This window comes from Pipra filicauda, unplaced genomic scaffold (genome assembly GCF_003945595.2).
Source record: "Pipra filicauda isolate LSUMZ 115617 unplaced genomic scaffold, ASM394559v2 scaffold592_size254116_pilon, whole genome shotgun sequence".
NCBI classification, from domain to species: Eukaryota; Metazoa; Chordata; class Aves; order Passeriformes; family Pipridae; genus Pipra; species Pipra filicauda.
In genome coordinates this window covers 17,928-30,787 of record NW_024104745.1, presented here as the reverse complement: position 1 = coordinate 30,787, position 12,860 = coordinate 17,928, and the positions used below count along the sequence as shown (strand labels likewise).

The 12,860-nt window shown below is 45.3% G+C and overlaps 1 long non-coding RNA gene across 1 annotated transcript; it reads right to left on the bottom strand.

The window, feature by feature from the left end:
- Positions 1-3,452: 3,452 nt before the first annotated feature.
- Positions 3,453-12,636, bottom strand: LOC114002515. The gene is made up of 2 exons (XR_003545891.2): positions 12,494-12,636; positions 3,453-6,085 (listed from the first exon to the last, which is right to left on the bottom strand). It is a non-coding gene; the product is annotated as an uncharacterized LOC114002515 (long non-coding RNA).
- Positions 12,637-12,860: the final 224 nt, after the last annotated feature.

Below are 12,860 nucleotides of genomic sequence, written 5' to 3'. Positions count from 1 at the left end.
CCTTATCCCCTCTTCGTTTTAGGGAGCTCCTGCAGGTGTGGGTCAGGTTTCATGTGTGACAGCGTTTTGGGATACTGGGATGGATTTTCCACTGCTTGCTCCTTTTGATTTACACATAGTTGCTGGAGTGTATTAAAGGGTGTGGAATGTACAAGGTGATGTATTCAGGGAGTAGCAAACTCCCTCACAGAACTGGGACTTGCATGATTTGATCCTTCTCCCTGGTTTTATGCTGTGCTGGGTTTAACTGATCAGCTTGAAATCATCTATATGGGAGAGTTTTAATGTCAAAGGAGTATTTTCTCAGTAACATTCTCCTATTTCAGAAAGGACCTTTTCAGTCTCCAAAAATACAGTCCTCAGTAGCATTATATGGCTTGTAATGGCTTTATTTTGCAGATTGCATTAATACAACAGGCTGAAATAGAACTGTGTCTGATTTTCCAATGCCTCTTCACTGGAGTGGTTTTAAGTGTCTGAAACGAACTAGTCTAAAAATCCAATTCCACCAAAACCATCTCTGCAGGAAGAACAAATTTGATTTCTCATATTGCAGCAACACATACACGGACATCTGATGCCTCCAGTAGTTCCTGTCAGGATTCATCTCTACAGAACTATGACATTAAATACACAACTTCAGCTTGAGGGCTGAAGGCCACATCACACATTGATGCCTCTGGAATTGAGGGCCTTCAGTTCCTTTGGGAGTCTCAGCTGAAAGCACCAATACTCAGCTGAACTTGTCACACTGGTCTCTTCTGACCAGTGGGTGAGACTTGCCTTTTGAGTCTCTCTTTTATTGTTTTTTTTTCCCTTGCATATATCATATTTTATAATTTGCTTGGTAAAGCAAAAGGATGAGCCACCTGGATGCACCTATTACTGAGGAGAGAGCAGCAAGAGCTTTCTGGCATAAAGATGTCACAGAATCATAGAATAATTCAGGTTGGAAAAGACCTTAAAATCATCAAGTCCAACCACTAACCCAGTACTGCCAGTATCCAACATCCCATCTCTCCCTGCCCTCTGGCAGTGGGAAGCCATTCCCTGTGTCCTGTCCCTCCATCCCTTGTCCCAAGTCCCTCTCCAGCTATCCTGGAGCCCCTTCAGGCCCTGGAGGTCTCCCTGGAGCCTTCCCTTCTCCAGGTGAACCCCCCCAGCAATCCCAGCCTGGCTCCAGAGCAGAGGGGCTCCAGCCCTCGAAACATCTTTGTGTTCTCCTCTGGACTCGCTCCAGCAGCTCCATGTCCTTGTGCTGTTGGAGATCCCGAGCTGGACACAGGGAAGTCTCGTGCAGGTGGGCTCTGCCCTGAGCGGGCAGAGGGGCAGGATGCCCCCAGCACTCGTTGCCCACGCTGTGGATCAGCCCAGGGCACAGGGGGTCTTTGGGCTGTCCCTGCACATGCCCAGGGCACATCCACCTTTTCATCAACCCACAGCCCCAAGTGCTCCCCCTCAGGGTGCCCTCCATCCACTCTCCCCCAGCCTGTGCCATGGCATGTCAAATGACCCCCGTCCTGATCTGGCAATCAAGGAATCCAATCAGAACATGGTGATTCTCCGTGTGTGGTGCTGACACCTCGCGGTCTGTACAACAGCCAAAGAGTGACTTTGTGCATCTGTTCTCACAGGCTGGACACAGCATAAAGCAAAATGGATGGTTAAGAATGCAAATCCCCCACCCAACCTGGGACACCCCAGCAGAGAAGACCCTTTCCAGGTAGGGTGAAACTGCTGGATGTACCTCTGGGGGCAGCTCTTCCCCAGGAGCTCTGACCTTCCACACAGCACAAACTAGAGAATAAATCTGGAAAATAGAGAATAACAGCAATTCTTGGCTGCCACAACCCTAGCTCTCAACACAAGGGAGAGAATTTTTAATGCACCAAGTTCACCTACTGTGGCCATGGCACAAGCACCAAGAGTCCCCTCTGGAAGCACAAGGATGGGAAAAGCCCAACAGGTCTCAGGTTTCACACCACCAGGGAGATTTCAGAGCACACCTCTCTGCATGGAAAGGCAGAGAACACAAACAATTCTCCAGGGATGTGGATCTGCACTGAAGCTGTATTCTATTTTTGGAGCAACGCTGGAATGTTTCCAAGACCACCATGACACAATCACTGCACCATGGGTGGTAAACATGTCTCTACTGCTGCTGCAAACCTTCCTGCACTGTTTGCTGTGCATTCTTTAGCCAGTTTCTTTATTAGAAGGACCCTTGCCGTGTTGTCACCTCATCCTTGGACCCCTCATGGAAAAAGGCAAACACACTGTCCCTTGCTGAGCAGATGCCATTTACTGGGTGGAGCCCACAAGTAAGTCAGGGTGAGAAATAACCTGATGAGACAAGGCTGCTCAACCACAGCCTAATTCCTTTCTGGTTTGGGCTTTATCACTTAAATCAAGCTGCTTCCAATTACAAGGAAACTATGAGGAAATAAATGCATTTACAGGTAAGAGAATGAGTAGGAGAAAGATGGGGATCAAGGATCAGCACCCCTGGGTAAAGGGAAGAACTAATTAACTGTTCTAAAAAATGAACTGATACTGCAGTAGCTCTGCAGGATTTCCTTATCCCAATACGCTGAAAGCATGTGGAGACATTAACCCCCAAACTCAGGTACTTTGGCCCAAGACACACCTAGGACTCTATCAAGGTCTCTGATTTTAACAACAAACGCTCTGGCTCTGAGAATGTTCAGAGAAATGTAAATCCAGAAAATAAGAAATTAAAAGCTCCCTCCACTTCTTGTTTTCTGAGCATAGTTACAGAAACCCAGCAGCACTGAGAGCTAATACTGTCACAGTAATAGGGCAAAAATAGGTAAATCAACCCTAAACCTTGCATATTACTCCAAATGTGCCATAAACCAGCTACTCATTTTCATCCTAAGTTCTGTTTCTCTCTCTCACAACAGGGGCTTTAGAAATACATCTGGTACAATGGGAGAATCATAGCTGGGGTGGGTAGCACAGATTATTTAAATCTTTTTAAGCATGCCCCTTATAAAATGTGAGGTATATTAAAGCTTTTAAGGCATTTTGTAACTCTAGAATCAAATTTATTGGAGTTTTTCTTACTTAACTGCACCTTGTTTTTTACATGAATGCAGCTGGTAAAGACTGAAGTCTAGATTTTTGTGCAGCAATTTAAACTTACACTCAGAAACCAGCTCTAGAACTAGCAGAGTCTGTGCACTCATCACCAATGCTGCAAATGAGAATTCCCCACCCCCAGTGCAGTGTTGTACCAAAGCTCTTTAACAAAAGTTAATGCTAAATAAGTTTTAGTTAACACTAGAATAATTAACACAAATTCCAGTTAACTCTATATAACTACAGTACAAACCAGACATGGTCTTGACTTTATTTCAATTATGTGGGCACTGCCTTCCGGTAAAATTCACACCCTTACTTTGGATAAAGTAAAGGCCACTCACCATCAGTTGCACAAAATGCTGTATTTTATTAACTAAATCAAATGTGTACAGTTAAATTCATACAGGATGTTCAATATCAGCATGGTAACATGTTTATAATCTAGGATTCTGATTTGCCAAAGTTTAAATAGTGGCTGGTGGAGGTACAACATATTCCTGCTACAAGGTGCTCAGCAGTTAAAGTCTCTGTATCCCACAGTTCCCTGAACTATTGCTGTAGTGCAAAAAAATATGGACTCATTGTTAATAATTCCATGAGAGACAAACCATCATTTTTAACTGAAAACTTCCCTTCTGCAAGACTGCAAATAATCCACCACTGAGAACTTGTTTTCCTAGGAGTGCCTATGCCTGATGAGAAAGCACCAGCTTTCAAGTGAGCTGGGATCTCGTTCTTTTGGAGAAGGAAAACAGGAGGCTTTTCCACCTGAAATGCACCAAGCCAAAGGAAGGGGTGGTTCAGCTCCCTTGTGAGCACACAGGATCAGCATCTCAATGTTCACAAGTCCATACCACCTCCATCCTAATCACAGGGGGACTCCAGCTTCCTCTGGAAGGAGCTGGCTTCCCAACACAGCCTCTTACTTACCACAATCCAAGGATATCCCAGCCCAATGTCCCCAAAATGCAGTATTCCACCATGCTGCATTCCAGCTATCAGTCCTACACTTCAGTTTGGGACCAAAGTTGCCAACACACAGGTCTCATTAAGCCTCAACATGCTTGGAAACACCTTGTCCTTTGTCTCCACGTGCCAGAGCTGCAGAGGTTTGTAGGCTGGAGCCAAACTGGTCCCGGTGTTATAATAAAGCCCTAAGAAAGGCAGCAGGTTGTATAGTTACCTCCTTGTGAGCAAAATCCCTGCCCTAAAACTATGCAACCTACTACCTCTTCCTAGGAGCCCAATGCTTCCTTTTTGCAGTTCTTCTCACTCAGCAGCTGCTCTGTGAAGTGCTTTAGCTCACCAGCTGCTTTGGGTCTTCTGCCTCTTAGGCCTGGGCACATATTTCAACTTTACACTGTCAGCACTTACCAAGCAGTGGTTGACCGGTTTTACCACTCATGAACGGCTCCATTTTCACTCTGACTAACCTAAACTTGCCATCCCAAAGAGCATTTCCATGGTTTTTTTGTTGCTATAGCAAGGGGCTCACTGGGCACACCAGTGCAGCAGCAGAGACTGGGTACATGTAGGACTGCAGGAGGAAAAGAATGCAGTAAGCTTGAAAAGTCTTTTTATAAGACAACAACCACCTTGGAGAAAAGTTCTGGCTCTTGGATGCTCAAACTCCATAGGTTTACACTCCCCCAAAAAGGTGAGAGGTCAGTTTTGGCCAAAATTGGCCAACACTTCGATTTTGTATTAAATTGAGTTGGAGAAAAACAAGTAGACTTATAAGTTTTCCCTCCAACTTTTACCAAGCAGTTGGGAGTCACGAATTTTAATGCATTATAGAAATTGGGGTGTCAGAACAGTTTAAGTCATAATGTACAAGTTTGAGCTGCCTGCATTTTACATTCAAACCCCAACTGGTTTGGAATCATTTCCCCTCTATGGAGTGTTCCACTCTCTGTGTAGGAACAGGGGTATTTTCCATCTCCAGCCAGCACTGTGCCACTCACCTTGGAAGAAAAGTCATGTTAGTCAAATATATCATTTGGGGGTTGCACCATTCACAATGATTGTCAATTCTGCACATTCTGGCACTGATTTATCAGCTCCTTTACAAGCCTGAATTTATCTGGTTTTACTCCATGAGTATTTTCACAGCATCACTGACTGCAAAGGGTCGCAGTTTGTTTTACTCCTCAGGGAAGGCAATAGATTGTATAGTTATCTCCTGAACAGGGTAAAATAACTACCCTACAACTATACAATCTACTACCTCACTCTGACAGAGAAGCACAGCCTTCAGCAAAGAGCTCAGCCAGCCAACCACAGGTCCACTCTAAGGGATGGCTGATACTTCACTTAGCAACATTAAACACCACAACAACTGGAACATCAGGAATTTCTATTTGATAACCCCGCCACACTTACATAGGAATCAGTCTATTCTTCATTTTTTTACTCAGTAGAGGAGAAAAATTAATGCAGAATGCTAACCCAGCTTTTCCAAGAACCAGAAGAATCTGAACACAACTCCCCACAGCTATTACAGAAGTATTTTCTCCCATCATAAGCATTACAAGTACAGTATTTCAGTAGAATCTGACACTAAGCTTAAAATTGAGAAGTTTCCATTGCTGATTTTCTGCTGCTTTAGGAAAGACAGTAGATTGTATAGTTATCTCCCAGTTGTGGGTATGACCCTAAAACTATACAACCTACTACCTCATCCCACAGTGCAGGCATCTTCAGAGCTGCTGTAGAAGGACTGTTGTTCCAGGAAACACAAGCTGACTACCTGCAGACAGCATTTATAACCCTGATCACAGAAAAAGCATTGCCCTCACTCCCCCCAGTCATGCAAGACAGTTATTTTAAAGGCAAGGTTCCTTAAATTCAGAATTTTACCAATTGCTTGTGTTGAAATATATTTCATCTTTAGCCAGCTGGCAAGTTGTAGCAGTCACAGCAACTACAGTCATTAAACCTGTTAAATTACTGGTTGTGTTCCACAGATGTAAATTCTCACCTGAAATCAGAAGAAAAGTCTGTCAGAATCACTGTAGGCAGACACACATTCCTTCCTCTTCAGAACTTAAAAATAATAAAATATAGGACCATAGCTATGCTGATTTACATGGATCACGAGGAGGCCCTAATATTTATAATTTTGATTAAATTATGTTACATAGAATGATGTTTTCACCAATCCTAACAGTTAATAGCTCAAGAAAAAGTACTGTTAAGAGTACTATCTTGTGCTTTCTCTGTTAGTCTTAAATTACATCAAGTCATGTGCACAGGGATTATTAGAAACAAAATTCATTAAGATTATGGCCTTTCTCCTGATGTTTAATTGTTAAACTGCCTTACCAAAAGGCCACTTAAAATACATGTTGTTTTCCCCATCAGAAAGAAGTGGGTTTCTCTAACTGCTCCTGATGTAACCTTAAAGCCAATTTCTACATTAAAACAGCTCAACATCATCTTGAATTAAAAACTTTTAGAACACTGAAATGAAAATACTTGCCAGATAGATGTGGGACTTACAACCCCCTCCTCAGCAGGGACAGCTTGAAAACAGGGCTGGGAGGGAAAACTGTTTTGTCCAGGTAATTCATAAGATAATTGAAAATGTTTGGAGAAAAGCAGTTTTTATAAACATAAGTTTTACTAGTACTTCATCCCAATATACACTGATGTTTTCAGACTGCTCTTCAGCCTTGACAGAAGAGGAGCACCCTCGTGCACGTTCCTGTCCTTGCCAGAACACCCAGCACGTGATCCCGTGCATTAATATCCAAAGGGATGACGTTATTCCTTGAGCTGAGAGAAAATCAAATCACTTTTCAACCCCCTCCATGCTTCACTCCAGAATCCTTTATACAAGTATTGATGACAAAATTCATTCTCTCTTAAAATCTTGCTTTAACTGGTATAAATCCCGTTATTTGCTTTTGTTAACTTACACATCTACCAGAAAATATCCTTCAGCATGGACACTTGGTCCTGGTGCCCAAACCAGGAATGAAGTACAACAGCAGCTCTGGGCCAGAGTCAAACCCTTATGGAGCACTGGCCCCCATCACACCCTTCTGAATCAGCAGGGAAGGTGACAGTGCTTTCACTTCCCTGTTCCTGCATCCAAACCTTCACCAGCTGAGCAAAACCCCTGGAAAGCCCCAGTCCCTGCCATGAGGCCTGGCCAGGGAGCTGAGCTGCAGAGCACCAACTCAGCATCTTCCCTTTGTCACTTGGGGAGTCCACGAGGTGAAGTCCCACCTGTAGTTTCAGAAGGAACTTTAAGATGAAGCTCGTGGTTCTGTGATTTACTGAAAAATGCAAGAGGTGTTGCCACACCTGTTTTAATTTCACCAAGTATGTAAGGCACTGCTTCAGGATTTCTTTTTAAAATGAAGCCTGAAGGACACAAGGATTGTAATAAACCTAAAAATTGATCTGCTGCATTTCATCACCTTTAGACAAAATTTAATTGCAGATCTAACCAACCTGAGATATATCAAACAGCTTTTATTTCCACCAACAGCAGGACTTCCCTATCAAATTTTATTCTTGGAAATTCTAAATCATTTTCTACTGCCACCACTAGATTTTCCTGTTCAGTACCTGCAGCACCTCAATCCACAGGAATCTGTCTCCTTCCACCTTTCTGAAACAAGAGCCTTTCATCTAATAAAGGTCTGAATGGGCTGTTACTTAAGGTTAAAAATGTCCTTGAAATATTACTATTACTCAACTTCCAATTGCTATCCTGTTAGTCTGCCTTGGGATCATAAAGTGCATGCAGGGCACAAGCCCAAGGCAGACTAACATGACAGCAATTGGAAGCTGAGTAATAATATGAGGGGTGTATAATTAAAGGAATTCAAATTCTAGTCAAAAAATCTTATTTTTGGAAGGAGTTCAGGTTACCTTCTGCTTTTACTTCTCTTTACTGCGCATTCCTGCAAAGTCCAGCTAATTAGCATTCTACTTTATATTAACCCTGCAGCTTTGGGAGTTTTTAACTTGTGGATTATTTGTAATACTCTTTCCAAGCTGCACCACCTAAGTTGCCACATTCTTTTACAGATGAGACCTGCCAGGTCTCCTTGGGGGCCTGCTGTGTGCAAGCACCAAGGGTTTCTGGCACAGGCAGAAGCAGGGAATCCTGATAAATGCTCCTGCTGGCACAGCCTCTCCTGATGTGGGATGTTCTCATCCCGGGGTTGCAAAGCTCCCTGTGCTGCTGCTGTCACAGCCAGTGCAGCACAGCAGTTCAGGGTCACTCCTCCAGCAAAATCACTCAGCTATGATGAGAGGTAAGCTTCTAAAAAAATACCTGGCTAATTTGCCTCCCTTGTTAAAAGCTGAGTTCCTTAGTGCTGTTTCTCCTGTCACCACGTGTTTAAAATCCCAATGCAATGAAAGGGGATAAAATGGCTCTGGAATTGTGAAGCTGCACAGCCTCACACAGCCCCAGCTGCCAAACACCCCCCCAGGGCTGAGCCTGCACAGCTCCCACCACATGATGGAGCTCCAGGATTTATGGGAACAGCACTGACACCAAGTCCTCACAGTTTTACCCCTGGATTTCAGAGCACTCCCTGCATTGAAGCCACACTTCCTGAATCCCAGGAACTTCCTGCCACCTTCTCCAGCCGTGCCAAGCATCCAAATGACTTCATGCAGACTCATAACTCAAATTTGCTCATTCCTTGGGTTTTGTGTTTGACTGCTGTGGACTGCAGGCAGAGAGGGAGTCACATGACTGATATAAACTTAATAATCCCTGACATTGCTTCCCCTCACTCCACTCAGCTACCCTTGCAGTGTAACCACGTGGTACAGACACATCTCATCACCTCTCCCCTAAACAGGCTCAGAGAAATCAGTGACTGACACTACAGTTTTAGCATGAACCGAAAATTTTTCCTCTTCTATATTCAGTTTTGGGTTGTACCTTCCTCTGCCTTAATAACATGCTTATCTTTCCAGAGCCTTGCTCCCAATGTGTGTCCAGAAGTGAAGCAGCAGACTCTGAACAGGCTCTGAAGTAAGTCTGTCCTGGTTTTCTTGAGCTACCTGGAAGTTTAAAACCTCCTAAATGATCCTAAACTGCACAAGAAGAAAAAAAAAAGTCTCAAGAATTTGCATGGTTTTGTTAAAGAGCACACGGTGGAACATGAGCACTCCTAAGCTATTGTCCAACCTGTGAAAGAGGAAAAAAATAACTCAAATGCATTATTATTTTATTCATTACTCTGCTGAGGGAACAAAAGGTGTATTTGCACAAAGAACAGAAGTCATGTCTCCTCTCAGTGTGATCATCTCCCCTCAGTGTGATCCTGCAAGACAAATGCTTTATTCTCCCAGTTATTTTGTCCACTTTGCAGCACAGAAGAAAAACCACCTAAAGCTGAAAGTGAATTTTTAGAAGGAAGAGTTCCTACACAAACTGGGCTTCAGTGACACCTACAAGACGCAGGTGGAGACAGAGATACATCCTCCTGGGAAAGGATCACTTGGTAATTGTAAATTTGTGAGCAGTCTGTTACATGAAAAGACTATTTTACTCTAGTAAAGCTTAAATTGAGTTTCAGAAGTTCAGCAGATAAAAACTGAGCAGAAAAGTCAAAGTTTTAAGTTAAAAACCTGTGGGAAACGAAACAGATTAGAGGGTTTGGGGTTTATTAGTTGGTTTGTTTTTGGTTTTTTTTTTTACTTTGTGCTGAGCAAATTCACCTGCACTGAAAACAGGCCAAGAAAGAAGAACTCCCAGCCCATGTCCAGGCACTCCTGCTTATGCCCCAAAACTTAAAAATTTAATAGCTCTTTTTGGACCTGCCAGTCCACTGAGGAGCAATACACTGTAAATCACCCCAGAATACTGGTCTGAACTGGGAAATTGTGCAGAGGGGAAAAGGAGGACAAGCAGTTTCAGCGCACACAGCTCTTGGGCAGCACTAAAGTCCACACACCCAGACAGGGACATGTGTCCACAACGGTGGGTTGGGGAATTTTGTCCCATAACAGCGAGATTAATAGCACTGATTGCCACCAATAATGTATTTATGCAGTGTCTCAATTAGATTTTAGAAAATAAAATTGTATTTCCATGTCCCACTTACATTTAATTGTTTTAACACAGAGCGTTCTGGCTTTAAGTAATTATCACATGAAATATTACTGTTTTGCCCCATTTTTAATTAGTATGTTTGATTTTCACTTATTTTTCTAACCATGTAGTTACAGGTGGAATATAAATATCCAGAAACCATGGCCTGAAAGAAATGACAAGTCACTACTGCCCATCTCCTGTATAAAAGTAAAGTATGTGAGCACAATTAATGATTTCTAATATGAACAGAGAACCAAAGTAACAAAAATCTTGGCATCTTTCCCTACACACCTTTGATTTTACTACACTGAAATGGTCAGATTTTCACAAACCCTTTTTTTTGAGTATCCCTCTGTTAGTTCAGGGACAGAATAAACAGAGCTATTTGTAAAAAAAGAAATAAATTTAGGTACACTTCAGCTTCAAACATTACAAAGGCCTCAGTGCCCTTCTCAAAGGAAACCATCACTTTGGTTATCTGGTCCTGCTCCAGACAGAGAAATGTGTATTTATATATAATACACAAATGTGCATTTATTCCCTAGATTTGTGTCTCTTAGGACATGCTAAGAAAGCTTTTTCTGCATGAAGTTTACATGTTATTAATTACCCAAACTCAGAGAGCAATGAAGTTAGTGCACAAAAATATTTCAAGACTGCTGTGTTATGTTATTAATTGGCAACATAATTAAACATCTATTGCCCTTTATAAGTCCTGGGGGCCTTTCACTATTTTGCAAATGAACTGATGTTTTCCACTACTACTAACAGAGGAAAATACAGAAGACATTCATCAAAAGGAAAGTGAAACAAGGATACAGGTCACTGGAGGAGAAAAACACAGCAAGTGATCTGATGTTTTATCTAAGCTTCCTTTGGCCAAGTCTCCAGTCTTAGTGTGTAAAATAACTTCCCAGCATGACCTGTGTGAAATGAGGTGGCATTTAAGATATGCAGAGCACAACCTGGGAGAAGAACTCAGTGAAAAAAATTACAACCAGCAACTTTATAAAATAAATTTATAAAAATTCTTCACGAAGTGAACTATTATAGGGAAAAAAATCCTCCTAATTAACCTATTATTGCATGTTGACTGCAGTAAATTTGAACTACCACTGCAAATACCTCCTTGGTTAAGTTTAAACTACTTAACACCTGGGTGTTGCTGTGAACAGAACAGGTCAAATTTGACAAGAGAAGCCACACCAGCAAATATATGTTTTGGTGAGGCCCCTGGCAGCTGGGGATGCTTGAAGAAAAGGAAAAAGATGCCCCGTTTCTTAAATATTATTTAAGTTATTGCTTTTGAAGGGACACATGGATTTTCTCAAAAATTCTGCCATGGATTAAGTTTGCCCCACTGTTACCACTGAGCATCATCCCACAGGGTTCCTGTGGGAATTTTTAATGACAGCAATTTTTCCCTGCCAGTTAAGACTTGCACTTGAGTCACAAAACTGAAGTGCAGAGTAGTACAGATAAAGAGAGCACTGGCAAGGTGGGAAAGGCAGATCTGTAAATGAGGATTATCACAACCTTGATCATCAGGTTGAGTTTTTAGTCCTACAAGAAACAAGTCACAGAATTATTAGGGTTGGGAGGGCCCTCTGGAGACCATCCAGTCCAACCTGCTGCCAAGGCAGGGTCACCTGGAGCAGGTGCCACAGGAAGGGGTCAAGGTGGGTTTGGAATGACTTCAGACAGGAGTCTGGAGATGTCTCCATGCCCTCCACGGGCAGCTGTTCCAGGGCTTCCATCTAAGACTGGTTGGACTGTGCCAGAATAAAGTCACCACGAGCACGCCCCTGAGTGCCAGGGCTGTGCCAGCCCCAGCCCTGGGGTGCCAGCGGGTGAAGCTGCCCATGGCAAGGGGAAGAGCCACGCTGAGAGGCCAAGGCGAGCTCTGGGTAGAAGCTGCACGGACACAGACAGCCCTGAGCACACCCATTAACGGGGCTGCTGCCCTGGGCTCCCCGGGGAGCCGCCAGCCCAGCCCAGCCCAGCCCTGCCCGTGTCCCCGCGGGCACAGCCCGGCAGGGCCGCAGTGTCCCAGTCCCAGCTCCCGACCCACCGCCGGGACCGGGAACAGCGCGGGAGCGCGGCGGGACCGCGCGGCCCCCGGCACAGGGAATGGTGCCCGTGACGGCCCTTCCAGCCCCAGGCCCCGCAGTGCTCCCCTCGGGGATGCTCCTCACCTGCTGCCCGCCCGGCCCGGGCTCACCCCGCTCTGCGCCCGGGCAGGGCCGGGCCGGGCCCCCCGCCCGGTACCGGGAGGGCTCCCCCGGCCAAGGTCCCGCCGGCCCGGCAGTGACGTACCTGGCGCTGGCGGCTCCCGGGGGCGGCACTTCCGGACCTTCCCGCGAGCCTGGTGGGGAGCGGGGGGAGAACGGGGGGCAGGCGCCGGTGAGGGGAACAAGGACAATGAACCGGGCCCGCGGCGGAGGCTGCGGCGGAGGGGCCGGGCCGAGGCCTCGCGCCCGCCCGTGCGGGCCCCCGGGCGCGGTCCCCCCGCCCTCTGCGCTCCCCCCGGCGCGCCCCGGCCCCGCCGCTCCCCCCGGGCCCCGCGACCGTCCCCGCAGCGCCGCGGCCCCGCCGCCGGGACCCGCGGGACCCGGATGGAGTCGCGGCCGCTCCGCCGCCGCTCCCGCGGCACCACGGGAAGGGCACCGCGCCCCGCCCGCCG